Below are 21,900 nucleotides of genomic sequence, written 5' to 3'. Positions count from 1 at the left end.
CCCCTTCGAATCCCTCTCCTCCACCCCCCTCCCTCCCCCCCTTCCTACCCCCCTTTCCTCTCCCTACCCCCCCTTTCTCCCTCCCCCCCCTTTCCTCTCCCTCCCCCCCTTTCCTCTCCCTCCCCCCCATTCCTCTCCCTCCCCCCCTTTCCTCTCCCTCCCCCCCCTTTCCTCTCTCTCCCCCCCTTCCTCTCTCTCCCCCCCCTCTCCCTCTCCCTCCCCCCCTCCTCCTCTTCCCCCCCCTCTCCTCTCCCCCCTCTCCCTCCCCCCCCTCTCCTCTCCCTACCCCCCTCTCCTCTCCCTACCCCCCCCACTCTCCTCCCCCACCCACCTCTCCTCCCCCACCCCCCCCTTCCTCCCCTTCCCGGTAAAGAGACACAGCGAGCGGAGAGAGAGTCACAGGGGTGGGAGAGAGAGGCACAGTGAGGGGGGGGGGGAGGGGAGAGAGAGGCACAGTGATGGGGGAGAGAGAGGCATCAATGATGGGGGGAGGGAGGCACAGGGAGGGGGGGGAGGGAGGCACAGGGAGGGGGGGAGGGAGGCACAGTGATGGGGGAGGGAGGCACAGTGATGGGGGAGGGAGGCACAGTGAGGGGGGGGGGGCACAGTGAGGGAGAGAAAACAATGATTAAGAATGTAGATTAAATATGTGAATAATTGTGCTTATGATGGACTTTATTTCCCTGTTATTTTCCCTGTGCTAATTATTCTGCTCCATACAAAATGTCCCTAATATGTCACTATACTGAGATAAATCCCTTAATTTCCCAGCGTTCTCGTGTGGTAACGGGGGAAGGGAGCAGCGCTGATTGAGACGACCCTAGGGAGCGATTCATGGTATGTTTATCAATTTAAACTTTTACATCCTCATAACCTTTTATAAAACACAGAACAAATGCAAAGAAAGCTGCAGAATGGCCGGGTGTGGGGATCAAACCCCACGGCCGCGGCATTATTATCCCCACAACTGCGCTATCAGCAAGCAAGCAACTGTATGTAGCACGCGAGTCAGCGCCGGAGCTGCGGGAAAGTGTTTTACTCATCACTTAGGCTGCGGGCCCGCGCTAGCGCTGAGCGTGCTGACCGCGCCGTGCATGCCGAGTTTAGTTTCGGCAAATTGAACTTGTCCCGTCCCCGCTCACGCGGTGCGCACGCTCACCCACGCTGGGCGCTTAAGTAAATAAAAGAGACATTGAAGCGCGCTCAACTTGCCCGCAATGCCCCCCGCGAAATAGCCAGGACACTTGGCGCTCATGCTTGGAGAGCTGGTTAGGTCACCCTCCCCGCACATCCCCCTGGCGTCGGAGGTAGGGGAGGGGACAGGAGAGCGGGGGGAAACCCGGAGGGGACGCCTGGGTTTTGTGTTGCCAGGTCCCCCTCTTATCTCCGGACTGCGTGAGCGGAACGTCTCTGTGGATGCTGCAGGGAGATTGTGAGCGGGACTCTGGTGGTCCGCCAAGGGCGTCGCCATTTTCTGCGTGCGCATGCGCAAATAGTATCTACAGTTGTGGCGGCCATCTTTGTACACCTGCGCATGCGCAGTATAATGCCAGCGGCGTCCATTACACCCATAGATCCGCTGGTAACTACAAGTCCCAGCAGCCTCAGGGGCTGCAGACCACATGTCAGGCAGCCAATAGGGCTTCTGCATTTAAAACAGGGAGGGCATTTAGGTCAGTTGGGAGCAGGGGACAGAAGGGGAGGTAGGGTCCCAGGTGCCAGTAGCCCTGGGACTAGGCCAGCTTTCCCCTGCAGGCCCCAGTTAGTCCCCGGCTCACAGTAGGCACCTGCAGCTGTATAGGGAAGCCCATAGTTAGGGACCCTTTTCCCTGTGTTGTGCAGTATCAGGGATACAGTGTCCTGCGCCACGCGGTGACGCGTAACCTGTGGTCTGGGATCAGACCACCTACGTTCAGAGACTATGGTGGGACGCTCCTGCTGGAGACCTCCCCACGTGGTGACGCGTAACCTGTGGTCTGGGATCAGACCACCTACGTTCAGAGACTATGGTGGGACGCTCCTGCTGGAGACCTCCCCACGTGGTGACGCGTAACCTGTGGTCTGGGATCAGACCACCTACGTTCAGAGACTATGGTGGGACGCTCCTGCTGGAGACCTCCCCACGTGGTGACGCGTAACCTGGGGTCTGGGATCAGACCACCTACGTTCAGAGACTATGGTGGGACGCTCCTGCTGGAGACCTCCCCACGTGGTGACGCGTAACCTGGGGTCTGGGATCAGACCACCTACGTTTCAGAGACTATGGTGGGACGCTCCTGCTGGAGACCTCCCCACGTGGTGACGCGTAACCTGGGGTCTGGGATCAGACCACCTACGTTCAGAGACTATGGTGGGACGCTCCTGCTGGAGACCAACCCACGTGGGTGACGCGTAACCTGGGGTCTGGGATCAGACCACCTACGTTCAGAGACTATGGTGGGACGCTCCTGCTGGAGACCTCCCCACGCGGTGACGTGCACTGCTGTGCGATGCGCTTTCTGACCAGCAGACTTAGGGAGGATTTGTTCCTATAAAGCAGGGGGGGCGCAAACTTTTTTCCCTGCGCCCCCCTGCCGGCGGTCCCCCTCTCTTCCGCGCCCCCCCCTAACCACCAATTACCCGCCCTCCGGCGTCATGACGTCACGTTGCCATAGCAACGTGATGTCACATGACCTCGCGGCGTCATGGCGACGCAAGAAGGAAGCCGCTGGAGTCACGGATAAGTATGGTTTACAGAGGCCCTTCAGCTCCCCCGGCACTTAATTTAAGTGCCTTCGGGAAGCACGCGGGACCTCTGTAAACCCCGCGCCCCCCCCACCGGCAGTCTCGCGCCCCCCCTGGGGGTCGCGCCCACAGTTTGCGCACCGCTGCTGTAAAGTACCCCTAGTTTGGCATAGGGTTTGGATGTCGGTATCAATGTGCACCCCGAATGTGAGGTGGGAGTCAAACCATATGCCCAGGTATTTAAAACTGGTAACAGGGGTTAGGGTGGTGTTAGTATTGGGTCTGATCTGGAGCTCAGTCACTGGAAGCTTTAAAAATGTAGTCTTGGTCCCAAATACCATTGTTACAGTCTTGTCAGTGTTTAAAAAACAGTTTGTTTTGGGAAATCCAGTTTTCGAGTCTCAAAAAGTCAGACTGAAGTATGTGTTGAAGGTCAGAGAGGCTATGGCTGTGTGTGTATAGGATTGTGTCGTCTGCATGCATGTGTATTGAGGCTTCCTTACAAGCTGTGGGAAGATCATTAATGAACACTGAGAAGAGCTGGGGGCCCCAGAACAGAGCCTTGCGGGACGCCACAGGTGATATCCAGGGGGTTGGAGTTGGAGCCTGAGATGGACACATGTTCGGATCTCCCTGATAGGTAGGACTGAAACCAGTTTAAAGCATGTTTCCCTATTCCAGAGCTCTGGAGTTTGTTAAGCAGGATAGCATGATCAAATGTGTCAAAAGCCTTTGCAAAATCTAGGAATACTGCACCAGTGAGTTGTCCCCGTTCCATCACACACACACACACACACACACACACACACACACACACACACCCTTTTGTAGCTGAAAGAGAGAGGCATTGAAGCCTTAATTTTGGTGACAATGAAATTTTAGCCTCACACTAATTGGGTAATAGTGTGTGACGCGCAACGGGCTGCAGCACGAAAACATACTTTTCAGAGTGTTTCCCCCCGATCGGCCGGCTCCACGCTCACTGCCGCGCGTGCGTCCCTAGTATAGAACGGCTGGCTAACCACAGCAAATTATAAGTGCCGCGCGCGCGCACGCCGGAGCAAGCGCGCCCACTATATTACGGGCCGTAGTGTATATTTACAGACAGAGGAACAAATAACGTTTCCGGGCGGCAGCCCTTCCGTCTGATCGCCCCTCAGTGTTACACAAATATAACAGGCAGACATTTATGTAACACTGACATTCGCCCCCACCCACTTGGCGCCAAAAACGCCATTAAGCAGACCCCGTTCCAGGTGTGTGGAGGTCTCAAATTAGCCGGTAAGACCTCGCGTGTCTGGTTGCCGGCGCTTCCGGGTTGTGACATCAGGTGTCATGGCAAGGTCTGCCCCTCATAACGAGCGTCGTTGCCACGGGACCACAGGTGTATCATGCGTGTTACCATGGCAACAAAGGACGCTAGCGCACATTTATATATACAATGTAACAGACATTTAAACGCACATAATGAGAAATATAAGAACTGGAACCCAAACTACTAGTGAAGAAGCTGGTTAAGGGAGGAGAACTGAATAAACAATGTCATCGGCACAGTGATATGCTGACGTGTGTGTGTGTGTGTGTGTATATACATATATACATGCATACATACATACATACAGTGTGTATGTATGTATACATATACATCTTGCATCTCCTTCAGTGGTCAGAGCTCTGCTCACAGGGACCATTTCCGTGGACCAGGCCCCCAGGAGCTGGAGGCCCCTATGCCAGTCTTACCCTCTCACCCCCCTGATGGGGGTAAGGTAGAACCATTAAACTATACAGCCTAAAGGTGATTATTTAATCCCCAATAATATAAATGAGGCTCAAAAGAGACAACAAACTATAAGTAAAAAGTGTAACACAATATTTAGTGATACATAAAAAATACACACTAATAAAATGTGTGTAAGGGTAATTACCACTAATGGCACAACCACTGAACAAGTACAGATAGATGTAATAAAAAAAGTACCGTGAGCACAGACACACAACTAAACAATAACTCAGTTGTGAACACACACAAAAACAAACAGATAAGCCACACTGGAGATGCCAAGATAGTGACCGGGAATGTTGAAAAGCAGGACTGCTGTGACCTGTGCTGGTGTAACAGTCCGGCCTGCACCGATCAACAGCTGATCTTCCGTCCACTTTGATTTTGTGTGTGTTCACAACTGCGTTATTGTCTAGTTGTGTGTCTGTGCTCACGGTATTTTTTATTACATCTATCTGTACTTGAATAATCCCCTTTTGGCTGTATAGTGTTGTTATTGTACACAATACCCTCCGAACACGCATGGTGTTGCGTATTTCTTTATTAACCCCCGGTGCGCTATGTGCATCTGTATTTTTCGTTGCGGGGTAAGTTTGCCTTAGGGCGTTCCTACACAGGAGTGACTGGGAGTACCTCACACATCCAGCAGCAAGGGGCTTATTCTGCCTGACAAAGCTTGACAGCACGATCGCGGCCCCTCTGCTTCCATTTAATGTTGAACCATGCTACTCCCTAATACATCCCTCCCGGATACATTGGGAGAACCCAACGAAATGTGAAAGGGATCCATCTATTATACCAGGGGAGGGTCCCACTTCGAAGCCCCAGTAAGTGGGCAGCACTACTGAAGTGAGCCCACCCCCCCCTGGCACATGCTCCAACGGATTCCAGAGTAGCACCTAGAAACCACAACAAAATAACATCCCAGTAGGGAGACTCACATGCTGGCCCGTGTCAGAGGAATTTAGCCCTAACACTGCCTGCTCCTTACCAAGACTTATAATGTTGGGGCCAGGAATACATAGCCAGGGGCACTTGGCTATACACTCCCCCTGGTGAAACTCCTCATCGACCCCGTATGAGGTAAATAAATGTGCAAACCACCAACAAATGTAACATAACAATAAAGTGCTAACGGTAAAGTGCATAACAACACATACCCGTGCATAACCCATAGCACATTTATTAGGGCGCTCCCAAACAGGAGAACCCATAACCATTGCAGCACAGCTCCTGCTCTGTAAATAGGATTTAGTAGTAGTGGGCCGGATCGGGATTGCGGATCTGTTTGCCATCCCTATCCGGTACTGTGACCGAATAGCACCTCTTCTGTCCCGTTTCACTAATATATTCACCTCTATCCATATAGATATTTCTGCCCACTTTCCATAGTCTCATTAGGTACCTACCCTATCGTCAGTGTAGTGAGTCTGACTGCTGCAGCGGGAAGATATACACCGTATTTCCTCGATTGTAGGATGCACTTTTTTTCCTATTTTCACATTGCTAAAATAGGTCTGCGTTCTAGAATCGATGTATTAAAAAAAATCAGCTAGGGGGCGCTTCTGCAGATGCCGGCCGGGATATTCACAATGTGCATGAAAAGCACATGGCTGCGATCACCCCCCCTCCCTTCCCATGAGGTGCACAGGGATCGGAAATGCACATCAACATTGCCCAGAATCCCCGTGTGAAATGCAGGAAGTGCAGAAGTAGCTGTGTCTCTCTGTGTGTCTCTGGATGTGTTTCTGTACGTGTGTCTGTCTGTGTGTGTGTGTGTGTGTGTGTGTGTGTGTGTGTGTCTCCATATGTCTCTCTCTGTCTGTGTGTCACTCTCTGTGTCTCTCTCTGTCTGAGTGTGTGTGTATGTGTCTCCCTCTGTGTCTGTGTCTGTGTCTGTCTCTGCTATCAAAAGCAGGATAGGAGATTGTTAGAACATGTTCTTTTTACTTTAAGGAAAGCAATGAGTACAGGAATAAAAAGGTACTTGGTAACATCATAAAAGGGCCACTAAATGTAAATAGCTAAAATCCCCCCCACACTGCTACTGCCCCTGCCATATCTGTCTCTCTCTGGTCTGTGTGTTCTCCACCCCCCCTCATTCTCTTTCCTCCCCCCCCTATTCTCTTTCCTCCCCCCCCATTCTCTTTCCTCCCCCCCCCATTCTCTTTCCTCCCCCCCCATTCTCTTTCCTCCCCCCCCATTCTCTTTCCCCCCCCCATTCTCTTTCCTAACCCCCCCCCATTCTCTTTCCCCCCCCCATTCTCTTTCCTCCCCCCCATTCTCTTCCCCCCTTCCCTCCCATTCTCTTCCCCCCTTCCCTCCCATTCTCTTCCCCGCCATTCTCTTTCCCCCCCCATTCTCTTTCCTCCCCCCATTCTCTTTCCTCCCCCCATTCTCTTTCCTCCCCCCCATTCTCTTTCCCCCCCATTCTCTTTCCCCCCCATTCTCTTTCCTCCCCCCCATTCTCTTTCCTCCACCCCATTCTCTTTCCTCCACCCCATTCTATTTCCTCCCCCCCATTCTCTTTCCTCCCCCCATTCTCTTTCCTCCCCCCATTCTCTTTCCTCCCCCCCCCATTCTCTTTCCTCCCCCCATTCTCTTTCCTCCCCCCCATTCTCTTCCCCCCTTCCCTCCCATTCTCTTCCCCACTATTCTCTTTCCCCCCATTCTCTTTTCTCCCCCCCATTCTCTTTCCTCCCCCCCATTCTCTTTCCTCCCCCCCATTCCCTTTCCTCCCCCCCATTCTCTTTCCTCCCCCCCATTCTCTTCCCCCCTTCCCTCCCATTCTCTTCCCCACCATTCTCTTCCCCCCCCTTCTCTCTCCCCCTTCCCTCCCATTCTCTCTCCCCCATTCTGCCTGTCGCTCCCCATTCTGTGTCTGCCTCTCTCTCCCCATTAGTTATTGAAGTGTCATGTGACCCTGCTAGTTAAAAAAATAAACAAAAAAATTCTGCACATTTAATACCGTGAGATTTTTTCCCCCCATTTTTTTAAATTAAATCAAGGGTGCGTCTTAGAATTGATGGCGTCTTACAATCGAAGAAATAGGGTAGTCTAATACGGCATCTCTGACCCACTCCTCCCCATATTCCCCCACTCCTCTCATGACGGGTTCAGGCAGATAGGGATAATCATGGCCATGTGATTTTCTATAGCGCTGGATTATTATCCGATCAGCTCGGCTATTTTTTATTACATTGTGACCACGAGCCTGCGCTGGCAGTACCCAGAATAACGGCTCTTCCGGTACAGCGGCGTACGTGACCACCTCCCAGCCTGAAGGAGAGCTTAGCCCCATCGCAATATCCCTGCTGCCATTTTAGATAGATATAGATACACACACACACTAGGCCCATGCTGGGCCTCTCTGATGCTAGCGTGTGTCGCAACGTACGGCGCGTGGTGACATCACAGAGAGGCCCAGCGTGGGACAGTGCAGGAGGCCCAGCGTGGGACAGTGCAGGAGGCCCAGCGTGGGACAGTGCAGGAGGCAGGTCAGAAGGTGGAGATGCTCGATGGCGACAAGAGGCCCGACCAGCACCGTCAGGGCCCCCTCGGAGCTACCGGCAGGACAGTGAGCCATAAAATGGCTCATCCGTGAAAGGTTGCACCCTCCGTTTTATAATGCGGGTTAAATAAATGATTTTTTTATTTTATTGACCCGACTCTCTGTTTGCTGTGCGCTGGAATTACATTGTTTGGATATCCCTGCCCTAGGAGAAAGGTGGGAATAACCTTTGCTGCAGCAATACGCTTGGGAAGTATATTATTTATATTTTTTCTTATATTTTCTTTTGAAGATTTTTTTTTTGCACCATTATTTAGGGCACTTTTTGTTAAACAGTTTTAATTGCTGTGTGGCACAAATCAGGAAACATTATGTGACATTACGGCAGGAACGTCGGTTCCTATTTTAGTTAATCAGCCCAGTTAGTCTACTGTAAGCTGTATATTAACCCCTTTGTGGACATTAGTGGTTAGATAGTCATATAATGCGAATGGCTAGCTGGCCCATTGAGCCACTAAAGGGTTAATATATCACAAAGTACAACAGAAGTTATTTGATAAGAACAATATATGAAGAACATTGATACAGGAAGTAATGTGATTTCTATTACTGGAGTGAGGAGGAAATATTTATTTCCACGTATGAGACATAATTGTAAAATGATTAATTGGGGTGTTTCTTTGCCTTCCTCTGGGTGAATGTAACTATAACAATGTAGCTTTAATTATATTCAGTATGTTGCACAAGTAGAATTTTATAAAGGTTGAACTCAATGAACATATGTCTCTCATCCAAATCTACTCTGATGCATTGCAATGTTACATTAATACATTTTCTCACCATAGATGTATCTTCAGCACATGACTCGCCTGTGAACAAGAAGCAATGTAAGAAATGTCCCAAACATAATAAATTACATGAGGTGTTAATGGAAATATGTTTCAAGGACTTCAACATTGCATAAGTCTGTATGAGAATTGGAACAAGATTACCAGAAACTCTGCAGAGCATTCCTATACATCAACAGCCTTTTACTAAACTTACAGACACCACAAGACAAGGAGAGGGTTTAAAGAACAGAGACATGAAAACCTACAGTGGGACATACGGTAATGTTATACCGCAAATAATCCCCACAGGGGAGAGACCCTATAACTGCTCTGAATGTGGGAAAAGCTTCAGTAAGAAATCGAATCTTGTAACACACCAAAGAATCCACACAGGGGTGAAGCCTTATAACTGCTCTGAATGTGGGAAAAGCTTCAGTTATAAATCGAATCTTGATACACACCAAAGAATCCACACAGGTGTGAGACCCTATAACTGCTCTGAATGTGGGAAAAGCTTCAGTCACAAATCGCATCTTGTTATACACCAAAGAATCCACACAGGGGTGAAGCCTTATAACTGCTCTGAATGTGGGAAAAGCTTCCATGATCAATCAAGTCTTTGTAGACACCAAAGAATCCACACAGGGGAGAGGCCCTATAACTGCTCTGAATGTGGGAAAAGCTTCAGTCGGAAATCAAATCTTGTTAGACACCAAACAATCCACACAGGGGAGAGACCTTATAACTGCTCTGAATGTGGAAAAAGCTTCAGTCAGAAATCGCATCTTATCTCGCGAGATCTCCGACTTCTCTGCAGTGGATGCCGGCTCTGTTTTTGATCAAAATATCAGTCTCTCACTCCTACTCTGTACACCGAACAGTCGCGACTTTGGACTCCTTCCCCCCATCCCTCCCCCCCTCGTACATAGATACACATTCTCTACTGTTAAAAATGCATTCAATATGTGTTTATTATGGGGTATATTTTAGTGCAATTCATTTATTTTTGTAATTTTATGATGTATTTTATTTAATGTCTATCTGATATAGATTCCACCTTATAGTTGTCATCTAGTTGTTAGCTTAGTCACATAGAGCTTTTTTTATTTGCCTCTTGTAATCAGTTATTTTAAGGCATATGCTCAGCATTCATATGATGGTTTCTTAAGCTCAATCACAGCAATTATGGGCGACAGCTGATCTTTAAATTCTGTGTTATCTATTGTGGAAATTCTGACTATTTAACCCCATCACTGCTGTGAGCCAATCTTCGCCTGAGGAAATCACTCACGTGACCAAACGCGTTGGGACGTCGTGAATGAGCGGATCAAGTGCTGAGAGGTGACTCTGTTCCTGAAACAAGCCGTGGTGTATCGGTGACGCCGGTGAGGTGAGCACTACATCGTTGGCAACGGAGAGACTAAGGAGCCCTGCTGTGGACCGCAACCATCTCGGGTGAGTACACCCTAAGGCAAAGACAACTGGCAATCAGCGTCTGTGTAGTACCTTCAGATCCGCTCCCCAGCTGATGAGTCTGATTACAGCTTTCTCTCCACTGAATGTTTCTTTTACCCATTATGTGAGTGCAAGTCCTGGTGACTACTCTCCTGTTTAATACATTTTGCATACAGTATTATGCTATGGAGCTGGCGCTTCTTTCTTCTTGATAGATGGAGATATTTTGCAAAAGATTGACCTAGGAGCAGAAACAGAGAGGGGAAAAACATAGAGTAGTGTGTCTAATAAAGTGTCACGTGTGGATGGTAAGAGATACACTCACAATTGGATGGATAAATGTAGGCCTGTATCCAAATACAATGGATCTGGAATGATGTCTTGTTTACAACAATGTGACAGAGAAGCCCAATGCTACATCCAATATGACAAAAAATACACAGTAAAATACTTATATATTCTCTTGAAAAAGGGTCTTTTAATTTAACCCTTTGGCCAAAGCATTGTAAGCTTGCGAGCCACGACAAGGCAGCCCCGGTTCACAGGTACCTAAACTACCAGATAAAATACTAATATACCTCTATTAGGATTAAAATTCTCATTTACATCTATCAGTAGGGAGAAAGACCAACATTCGGTCTATATCCAGTAGAATGAAAAGGACCAAGGAAGTGGGGAGGGGCGGGCTTCAAAACTGGTAAGGAGGGGCCACTAACCTCCAAACAGCGTGTTTAACGATGTCCTGTTTGTTTGATTTTCTGGGACTGGTTTTCTCCTCGGCACGTGTCTTTTGTTGCAGGATTCACTCCATCTCGAATGGGCTGGTTCTCAATTTCAAATTGACGCCATATAGGAACAGAGATATAGGAAGACAAAATATAGTGTAACACAGTTTATTAAAACATGTAAAACCCTATAAACATATAGGTTATTCCCTCACACTTGGTAAGTAATAAAAAGGCAGTTGGAGAGTATTTAATCACGCGGAGTCTCTCACGCTCAGCTCGTGTCCCGATCAGCCCGTGTCCTTTCTATACCCGGCTATAGGCGGGTTTAGAGATCCGCTGGAGGCTCAGACTCGCAGTTCCGTGTACCGGCGTCTGTTCTCCCTGACAGCCGAACACTTCCGTGTCACGTGTCTTTCTCCCAGTATCGCGAGATCTCGCCTGCACAGTGATCCGCTTCCAGGCCGTTCGCGGTCTCGATCGGGGCTCTCTTTCTTCCTCGGTCTTCCTGCTGCGTTACTGCCAGTCACCAATCACCCAACGTTTCACTGGTGAGGCTTCTTCAGGGGTTAATGCTGGCATATCTGTCCCTACCTTCTTTATAGGCACCTCCCTGTTCCTATTGGTTCCCATAAGCGCAATACAATTGATTGAGAAACATCCTAACTTGTAATACTGTGCACTGAAATGTAATTGGCTCCTAACAATAATCAGTATACATTCAAGAGAAGGATTTACTGTTATATCATAACATAACCACCATCTGATTCCTCGTCCCATACATATACATCAATACAAACTCCGCTGGGTGTATACTGTTACTTTGCAGCCATGTTAATAAAGGGCAGACACGTTGATACATATTTAACATGGTATCAGTACTTAGAATAAAATTGGTTTAATTCACAAACGAAGAGTGGCAGCTTATTGGAAATTACACCCTTAAAAGTAAGTATGAATATGTAACCCACATTCCCCCCCCCCCTCCCCACAATCGCAGATAGGGTGTATGTGAGGGGATCTATATGCATTACCCAGCGTGGGGCTTTACCTGTTAGGCACACAGGAGGCCTAAGAATCCGCCACGGAGAGCCTGGGGCACGTCTGACACAATATGAATAACCTCGTACTTGGTGCAGCGCGATGGCTCCCGCCAGAGGGGGTGTGGTTCCTCGCAGGACAATATATATATATCACTCCACACAACGTATGTAAAACAACCAATGACTTTACTGTATAGCATATGCACATATATCAACAGGTGTCCCTCCCTACAGGAGACATTAACTACTGCGTCTCGCAGGACGCTACCTCCACCGGATGATCCCACCCAGTGTCCAGTAACCCCACACAGTATCACCCCACCCTCAAGTGAGATGTGTATGTGTGACTGCGCAGTCACTATGTCCCGTGTGAATATGATATGACTCGTTGGTGCACTTGTTGATTACCTGCCGGGCACTCCGGTGCCCGGGCCTGCCAAGGAACTTCACAAAGGATCCTGATATCGGCTTTATACAGGAACTACCGTCCGGGGCGATCCCACCCGGATGGCTGCTGCAGCGACAGCGAAGGTCTGAGCCCAAACCTCTGGATGGACGCGCAGCGTCTGCTGGGTCCCTAACTGACTCTAGATAGTAAGGGGCAGGGTCCCTAACCTGGGGCCTGTCCCTGACACAACTCACACTACTAGGTGGCTCAGGGCTATCTGGGGCCTTGGGGGCTGCTGGCCTAGTGCAGAGAGTCACTGACTCCTGCACCCTACCTCCTTCTCCTGGCGCCAACTGACTAACGAGCTCCAATCCCGCGTAATGTATCTAATCTCCCTGCAGGGCAATCCTCAAGCCCTATTGGCCACTCTGGGGCACCTGGTACCTTCCCCCCTTAGCCTCCTGGAAATTGTAGTCCCGTGGAGGCTATTCCTACATTGGGGCCGCGTGCGCGACTGCACTGGGCATGCGCAACTCCCCAATGGCCGCCGCAACTCCCTGGCCTCTTCCGCGCATGCGCAACCCCGGCACATGCGCGCGCAACAACAATGGCGGCCCCTGCTAGCCGGGTGCACCGCCGAGCCTCCTAAGGCTCCAACCGCTCCGTGCTCCAGCCCCCACCTTTGGGTCCATCACTGGCTCCGGCGGCACCCGCGACTGCGCTGCTCCAAAAGGAGGGGGGTCTCTAGGAGCCGTCGGGGACCGAGGCTACAAATATATTCAGTAGAGATTGTTACTATCCCCATTAGGAATAAGTATCACTTATATATGCATAGAAAGACATATCTAATTAGAGACAAAGAATGATTATCTTAAATCGCACATACTCTGAATTTAATACAGTAACGAACCTCAGAAAGATATATAGTCCATCTATGTCTAATTAATAAAGACAGGAATATCTTAAATCACACAACACGTCACTCATAATTTGAGTGTAAAGGAGAGAATTTAAATCAACAAATATTGATCAACTACATGTGTTGAAAAAAGACATCTTAAATAATCAGACACATATAGTCCCTCAAATAGTGTATATAGAGGGGAAAGAGAGATTCACTGAAACCTTACATCGCACAGCTGCATCTCAGAATCCATCATTTGTACTTGGTACAGAAGAGAGGTCATAAATGGACATTTAGCCCATCGGTGTCTAATTATTAAAGACACAGATTGGGTTATCTTAATTTGCACAATTCTTTACTTAAAATCTAATACACAGAGTGATACATATAGCAGTGGGAATATACTGAAATCCCAAATCGCACAATATAACACAGAATCCATAGCATAAACTTAATGCAAAGAGAAGTGTTAAATAGAAATATAACCCATCTATGTCTGAATGTTCAAGACACAGATCTGGTTATCTATAATCACACCATTTATATTTTATAATCTAATTGTTTTGTTTGTTTGTGTCAGTCAGTCAGTCAGTCACACCAGCAGTGTTTATGGGTGTGACGAGAGAGTGTTAATCAGGTCAATAATAAAGGTATTATGCCTGGCCGATTAACGCTCAAACCGTCTTGGGACTGAAGGGGTTAATTGTATGTTGAACACAATGCAATGTTTTCCCCTATATCCCCGTTATTGTCCCCGGTTTGCAGTTAAGCCCTAGCTGCAGTAATAGCAATGTATGTGAAATGTGCAAAACAGAAAGTGAATCCCTGCGCTTCTCCCAAAGGGATAGCAATCAATGGGGAATATAAATAAATGTATGGTGTAAATACCTATAAGAAAAAAGGAGACTTTTGGTATACATCCTTTGATCAAATAATGCCAAGCCTGCTAACCACGTCAAGGTAAGTCTCTTTAGCAGGTCCCTACGCTAAATGCATACTAGTGTTATTTTAACCCCTTCTGGGCTTATTTCACATATCAAAGCATATGCTTGTATAACCTAGTGCAATTAAAAACTGGTATATACCAGTACAGATACTCACATGTAAGTGAAGTGGAATAAGGGGACCTTGCTAGGAGATTATATACCTAGAAGAGGAGGGGCTGGCCTGCCACAAACTGCTCAATAAGCAGTTGCAGGTGATTGGCTAAATATATTCAGTTACACCATAGTAGTGTTGCCCTCTAGGAGCGTGCTGCAAAGGATTAAAATCGGCCCAACAAATAATGTAAAACAAGTATAATCACTGCGCTTCTCCATCTAAAGAGCATGCAGCTAGTGAAGGAAATGGCCATACAAATGTGCAAAACAGAAAGTGAATCCCTGAACTTCTCCCATAGGGATAGCAATCAATGGGGAATATATATATATATATGTATGGTGTAAATATCTATAAGAAAAAAGGAGACTTTTAGTATACATCCTTTGATCAAAAGAGACTTACCTTGATGTGGTTTGCAGGCTTGGCATTTATTTTCCCTGCAACTTTGATAAATATATTCGCACACGCAGACGCACACACATCACACACCACACAGACACATACACACTGGTACACACACATATACACATGCATATGCACACACAGATACACACACACACACACACACACACACACACATATATATATATATACTTACACACACACATATATATACATACACACACATATATATACATACACACATATATATATACACACATATATATACATACACAGACATATATAGAAGGGGACACATCACCCGCTCCCCCCCGGCGGCGCAACCCCCCTCCATCTCCCGCGCGGGCAGGGAGGCAGCTACGGTGATCGGGGCAGAAGGGGGCACATCACCCGCTCCCCCCCGGCGGCGCAACCCCCCTCCATCTCCCGCGTGGGCAGGGAGGCAGCTACGGTGATCGGGCAGAAGGGGGCACATCACCCACTCCCCCCGGCGGTTCAACCCCCCTCCATCTTCCGCGTGGGCAGGGAGGCAGCTACGGTGATCGGGGCAGAAGGGGGCACATCACCCACTCCCCCCCCCCCCGGCGGCGCAAGCCCCCTCCATCTCCCGCAGGCTGACAGCCACAGGGATCGGGCAGAAGGGGGACACATCACTGCACCGCACATCAACACACACACACTCCGCTGGTGCCAGACCCTGTTCACATTTCCCTGCTCGTCCTTCCATTGGTTGCTGAGGCGTCACGTGAGCGGAGTCAGCGCGTGAATTTAAAATTTCACTGTCGGCTCTGTTCAAGCGCGCCTCAGCAAGCAAGGGAAAGCATGCGCGAGCCCCTACTAAAGCCGCTTTAATTGCGTCTGTATGGGCTCAGTGGCAAGCAGCAGCAAGCGAGAGCACGCTTGAGCAAGCAAGCAGTAACCATGAAAACAATGGTGGATTCGGCGCAACTGCGCATGTCTGAATCAGAGAGGCTCCTGAAGTTCTTCAAAAAACTTTATTAATGATACACACAAGGGCTAACACCGCATTCTCCCCCTCTACGCGTTTCACCCTCACAGATAGGGCTTCGTCTTGGAGTGGGGAGAAGCGGAAGCTGCCCGATTAAGTACAGAAAAAAGCGCGCGAAAACGGCATAAAAAATGATTAAAACTTTAACCCCCTCAATGCCTAAGCCTGTTAACATGTTCCCCATATCACATGATCCTATAAATATACTATTAATGGAATACCATGTCATTATTCTTTGAATGTCCTAGCATTCATAATCTAAGTATATATTACATCTGGCTCAGGTTACTCATTAAGGGTATATAAAGAAAATTAAAAACTGCTGAAAATACTGCTAGTACCTGGTTGAATCTCTTAATGCAATGTTGTATATGGCTTAGCAGCCTCATATTTGTATAATGTGTGATTGCGTTTCCTTTCAGAAAAGTCATATACCGCACACTAATCAAGTAATGAACATATATATTTTTTGCTGCTTCAACATAATATATTAAGTACAACCAGTTGGTGAAAAAAGAGGGGGGAAGGGGTGGGGGCAGGGGAGGGGAGGGGGGGGGGGAGAAAGTGGGAGCAAGCTCAGAAACATCCACAGAGGCTCTAACCATAATAAACCGAATTATAGCATAACTTTAAAACAATCCTATCATAGGATATACTGAATGCATACACCCTCGAAACATATGCTCCTGGTAATCTTAAAGAAAACAACGTAGATCCCAATCAATATTAAGTCCGTTGGGCTGTAGAGAGTTTAATGTGTAAATCCAATGGGCCTCTCTCTGATGCAAGATCTTAATTCTATCACCTCCCCGGGGGGGTAATGCAATATGTTCAATGGCACAACATTGAAAATTCTCCACAGAACCCAACGGACATACATTGAAATGTATTGGAACCGGATGTGTCATGTCGTGATTCTTAATTAGTCTAAGGTGTTCCATGATGCGGATTTTAAGAGCCCTACTTGTTAGCCCTACATATTGTTTATTACATCCGCATTTTAGTAAATAAATCACAAAATTAGTCTGACATGATATAAAGGTTCTGATGGGGAATCTACGTGTTTCATCATGATTTGAAAAGTGTTTTTTCTTAAGCATATTCGGACAGATTTGACAGTGTCCACATTTGAATGAACCGATTAGTTTTGGAAATAGGGACAGTTTTGTTCTGTTGCGGTTAGATGGTTTTAGCATACTAGGTGCCAAAAAATTACCACGTGTAGCTGCCTTACGAAACACTACTTTGGGGCCTACACAGACCATCTTGCGCAGCAAGGGGTCCAAAGATAGTGTGGCCCAGTGTTTGTGTATTATTGCTTTAATGCAATTGGCTTGCTCACTAAAGTTCGTGACAAAAAAGGGGGTTTCAGTGTCCTCGACTAGAGTGCCCTGTTTTTTCCGGCTAACATTCATATTTATGAGCCGTTCCCTGTCTGTATCTAACGCATTCTGATATGCCAGATCTAGATCTTTGATGTCATATCCCCTTGACAGGAATCTCTCCCTCATCTCGTTCGCCCTGTGGACAAAGGAATCCAAAGTGGAGCAGTTCCTGCGTAACCGCAGAAACTGCCCCTTCGGAATACCCCTGGCCAGAGGGCGAGCGTGACAGCTTTTTGCGTGAAGCAATGAATTCCTGGCATTTTCTTTCCTGAAAATATCTGATTGAATTTTGTTCTATAATTAAACATACAGATTCAAATCCAAAAATTGTATTTGGTGTTTGTCATATGTGTGAGTAAATCTCAGATTAAGTGTATTGTTAGCCAGGTATTCAAAAAACTTCAAAAGTTCTGCCTCCCCACCACTCCAGATCAAGATCAGATCATCAATGTAGCGCTTGTAAAATGCCACATGATGTCTGAAAGGGTTGGAATCTCCAAACACGTGGGACATCTCCCACCAACCCATAAATAGGTTGGCGTAGGAGGGGGCAAATGACGTCCCCATGGCTGTCCCACGTGTTTGGAGATAAAACTGGTGGTCAAACAGAAAATAATTGTGCGTGAGTGAGAACTTAATACTGTCTAAAAGAAAAGCTACATGTGCTGGAGAAAGGGTGGAGTGATTGTGCAGAAAGAATTCAGTGGCAGTGAGGCCATGTTCGTGCTTAATGATGTTGTATAAGGAAGCTACATCTAGGGTAACCCAGATGTAGTGTGAGTGCCAAGTGATGGGTGTTAGAAGTGATAATACATGTTTGGTGTCTATGATGTGTGAAGGTAATGAGTGAACAAGTGGCTGTAAATAATGATCTATATATTGTGAAAGGTGTTCACCAAGTGAGCCTATACTAGAAATAATGGGTCTACCCATGGGTGCAACCAGTGTCTTGTGGATTTTGGGTAAGTGGTGGAAGATGGGTGTGATGGGATCTGGAGTGGTGAGGAAGTCTCGCTCATTGGGTGAGAGAACATGTAACATCTCACCTTCATCCAAGAGATCCAAAAACTCTCTGCTGAATAGGGGGGTGGGATCTCTGTCAAGGGTACGATAGGCTTCCGGGTCATCCAGCTGACGCTGCGCCTCTGCTACATAATATTCTCTGTCGAGCACCACAGTAGCGCCACCTTTGTCCGCCTTTCTAACAAGAATAGAATCATTGTCCATTAGTGATTTTAAAGCTGCCCTTTGTTCCACAGTTAAATTATCCCGCTGAAATCCCCTGGTTCCTATGCATTTGGCCAGGAGCAACAGATCTCTTTCAATGCCTTTTTGGAAGATATCAATGTACTGCCCCCTCATAAATGAGGGGTAGAACACGGATTTCTTTTTGAACCCAGAATTGGTACTACCCAAAAAATCTATCGGGTCCTCTATTGTATTGTTTTCATTGAAGAGGTCTATGAGATCCTGCTCTCTGCACTGGTCTTCAAAACCTAGAGGAATTGGGACAATAGGGTTAGTATCAAATATGGGTAACATTGTATTGGGATTGTTGTTCCTAGAGGAGAAAAATCGTTTCAGGGTTAATTTACGTGTGAATTTAAACACGTCCACCATAGTGGAGAACAAATTAAATTGAGTGCTGGGTGCAAAAGATAGTCCAAGGTGCAAAATGGACAGTTCTGATTGTGTCAGTTCATGTTTCGAGATGTTCATCACATTACTGGTCTCCACATTTAAATCTTTAATCTCTTGGACGGCATCTCAATACACGTTCTTTCTCCTGCCTCTTCTCGTCCTTCCCCGTTTTTTGAGGACTTCTGCGTGGCCGGTCTGGTCGAATGGGTCATCTCGCTGGATCCCGCCATCTCACTGCCTGATGAAGGGTTGAAGTCACTCTCAGAGAATGAAAAGGATACAGCATGTGAGGTTGATTCACTGACTTTGTTCCCCTTAAGTATGGATTTACCCCCTCCTTCTTTGTTTGTTTTCTTGTATTTGGGTTTACCCTTAGATCTAGAGGGTAATTTCTGCCACATGTAGATTTGGTGCAACTCCTAGTCAGCCTTATCCCGCTCAAACTTTGTCTGTTTATTGAGCATGATAGTTTTTTCTTGCTTATTAAGCTTGCTAGCAGTTTTCATATCTAGCTCTTTAAAGTTATCCATAAGTGAGAAGGCTTTTAATTTGTCTTGTAATTCTAAGATTTGTTTGGACACTAATTTGTATTCTTGTGACTTGTGTCTAATGATTAGGTCCATTAGTTTGAATGAGCAGTCCTCAAGAATCTGGCACCATTGCTGCTCAAATTCTTCATTGACAAAACCGAAGGAGGGTGTTTTGGTATGGCGTAAGCCTCTGGGAATACGTTTCACACGATTATAGTTCTCCATGGTTGTTATTTCCCACCAAATTCTCTGTCTTAATAATAAACATTTCTCCAATTTATTAAAGTGTATCTTGAGGTCTGCAGTGTCCTTACACAGGAGTTCAGGGGTGTTGCTGAAAATAGCCTCTGCTCTGTATGTGCGATTGGCAGTGTTACAGCAGCTGAATAAAACCTCTGCATCTTGTTCAGGTACAGTGTCCATGCTGGTGTAGCCCTTTTAGTGTGTGTGTGTGGATTCCACGTGTCTATTGCACAGAATAACTTCCAACTGCTGCCAAAGCAATCACCAGGGAAGATGAAGGGAAGAAATCAGGAGATTACTGAGTACTGCTGTGCTATACACGAGCTGCTGACAGAAAATGATCAACCATTTGTCAATGAGTCTGTCCTGCGCTTCCGTGTGCAGGGCAGTGATCTGAATATATCAGACACTGGGGCATCACACGAGGGAGCTCCGTTTGGCCACAATAACAACCGGTGCAGGGGGAATAAAGTTGATTTACCTCACCTGCATCTCCGGTCTGGGGCCCGCTCGCCTCGGCTGCTCCTGCGTGCCACCGTCTTAGTGTAGTCTGGAAACAATGGTGGATTCGGCGCAACTGCGCATGTCTGAATCAGAGAGGCTCCTGAAGTTCTTCAAAAAACTTTATTAATGATACACACAAGGGCTAACACTGCATTCTCCCCCTCTACGCGTTTCACCCTCACAGATAGGGCTTCGTCTTGGAGTGGGGAGAAGCGGAAGCTGCCCGATTAAGTACAGAAAAAAGCGTTCGAAAACGGCATAAAAAATGATTAAACATTAACCCCCTCAATGCCTAAGCCTGTTAACATGTTCCCCATATCACATGATCCTATAAATATACTATTAATGGAATACCATGTCATTATTCTTTGAATGTCCTAGCATTCATAATCTAAGTATATATTACATCTGGCTCAGGTTACTCATTAAGGGTATATAAAGAAAATTAAAAACTGCTGAAAATACTGCTAGTACCTGGTTGAATCTCTTAATGCAATGTTGTATATGGCTTAGCAGCCTCATATTTGTATAATGTGTGATTGCGTTTCCTTTCAGAAAAGTCATATACCGCACACTAATCAAGTAATGAACATATATATTTTTTGCTGCTTCAACATAATATATTAAGTACAACCAGAGGGGGGAAGGGGTGGGGGCAGGGGAGGGGGGGGGGAGAAAGTGGGAGCAAGCTCAGAAACATCCACAGAGGCTCTAACCATAATAAACCGAATTATAGCATAACTTTAAAACAATCCTATCATAGGATTTACTGAATGCATACACCCTCGAAACATATGCTCCTGGTAATCTTAAAGAAAACAACGTAGATCCCAATCAATATTAAGTCCGTTGGGCTGTAGAGAGTTTAATGTGTAAATCCAATGGGCCTCTCTCTGATGCAAGATCTTAATTCTATCACCTCCCCGGGGGGGTAATGCAATATGTTCAATGGCACAACATTGAAAATTCTCCACAGAACCCAACGGACATACATTGAAATGTATTGGAACCGGATGTGTCATGTCGTGATTCTTAATTAGTCTAAGGTGTTCCATGATGCGGATTTTAAGAGCCCTACTTGTTAGCCCTACATATTGTTTATTACATCCGCATTTTAGTAAATAAATCACAAAATTAGTCTGACATGATATAAAGGTTCTGATGGGGAATCTACGTGTTTCATCATGATTTGAAAAGTGTTTTTTCTTAAGCATATTCGGACAGATTTGACAGTGTCCACATTTGAATGAACCGATTAGTTTTGGAAATAGGGACAGTTTTGTTCTGTTGCGGTTAGATGGTTTTAGCATACTAGGTGCCAAAAAATTACCAAGTGTAGCTGCCTTACGAAACACTACTTTGGGGCCTACACAGACCATCTTGCGCAGCAAGGGGTCCAAAGATAGTGTGGCCCAGTGTTTGTGTATTATTGCTTTAATGCAATTGGCTTGCTCACTAAAGTTCGTGACAAAAAAGGGGGTTTCAGTGTCCTCGACTAGAGTGCCCTGTTTTTTCCGGCTAACATTCATATTTATGAGCCGTTCCCTGTCTGTATCTAACGCATTCTGATATGCCAGATCTAGATCTTTGATGTCATATCCCCTTGACAGGAATCTCTCCCTCATCTCGTTCGCCCTGTGGACAAAGGAATCCAAAGTGGAGCAGTTCCTGCGTAACCGCAGAAACTGCCCCTTCGGAATACCCCTGACCAGAGGGCGAGCGTGA

The 21,900-nt window shown here is 46.9% G+C and overlaps 2 protein-coding genes across 4 annotated transcripts in view; one reads left to right on the top strand and one right to left on the bottom strand.

Annotated features, from left to right (window-relative positions):
* Positions 1–21,900, bottom strand: part of LOC142468238 (uncharacterized) — a 407,600-nt gene that overhangs the window by 241,008 nt on the left and 144,692 nt on the right. The gene's annotated exons all lie outside the window — the stretch shown is intronic.
* LOC142468214 (uncharacterized) overlaps positions 622–21,900 on the top strand; it is a 119,143-nt gene continuing 97,864 nt past the window's right edge. For both annotated transcript variants that reach the window (XM_075574518.1, XM_075574509.1), the window contains exon 1: positions 622–837. The gene's annotated coding sequence lies outside the window, so the exon portion shown is untranslated. The remainder of the gene's footprint in view (positions 838–21,900) is intronic.

The sequence above is a fragment of the Ascaphus truei genome, chromosome 1 (genome assembly GCF_040206685.1).
Source record: "Ascaphus truei isolate aAscTru1 chromosome 1, aAscTru1.hap1, whole genome shotgun sequence".
NCBI classification, from domain to species: domain Eukaryota; kingdom Metazoa; phylum Chordata; class Amphibia; order Anura; family Ascaphidae; genus Ascaphus; species Ascaphus truei.
Note: the sequence above shows the minus strand (reverse complement) of the source record. Positions and strands in the feature narration are given on the sequence as shown.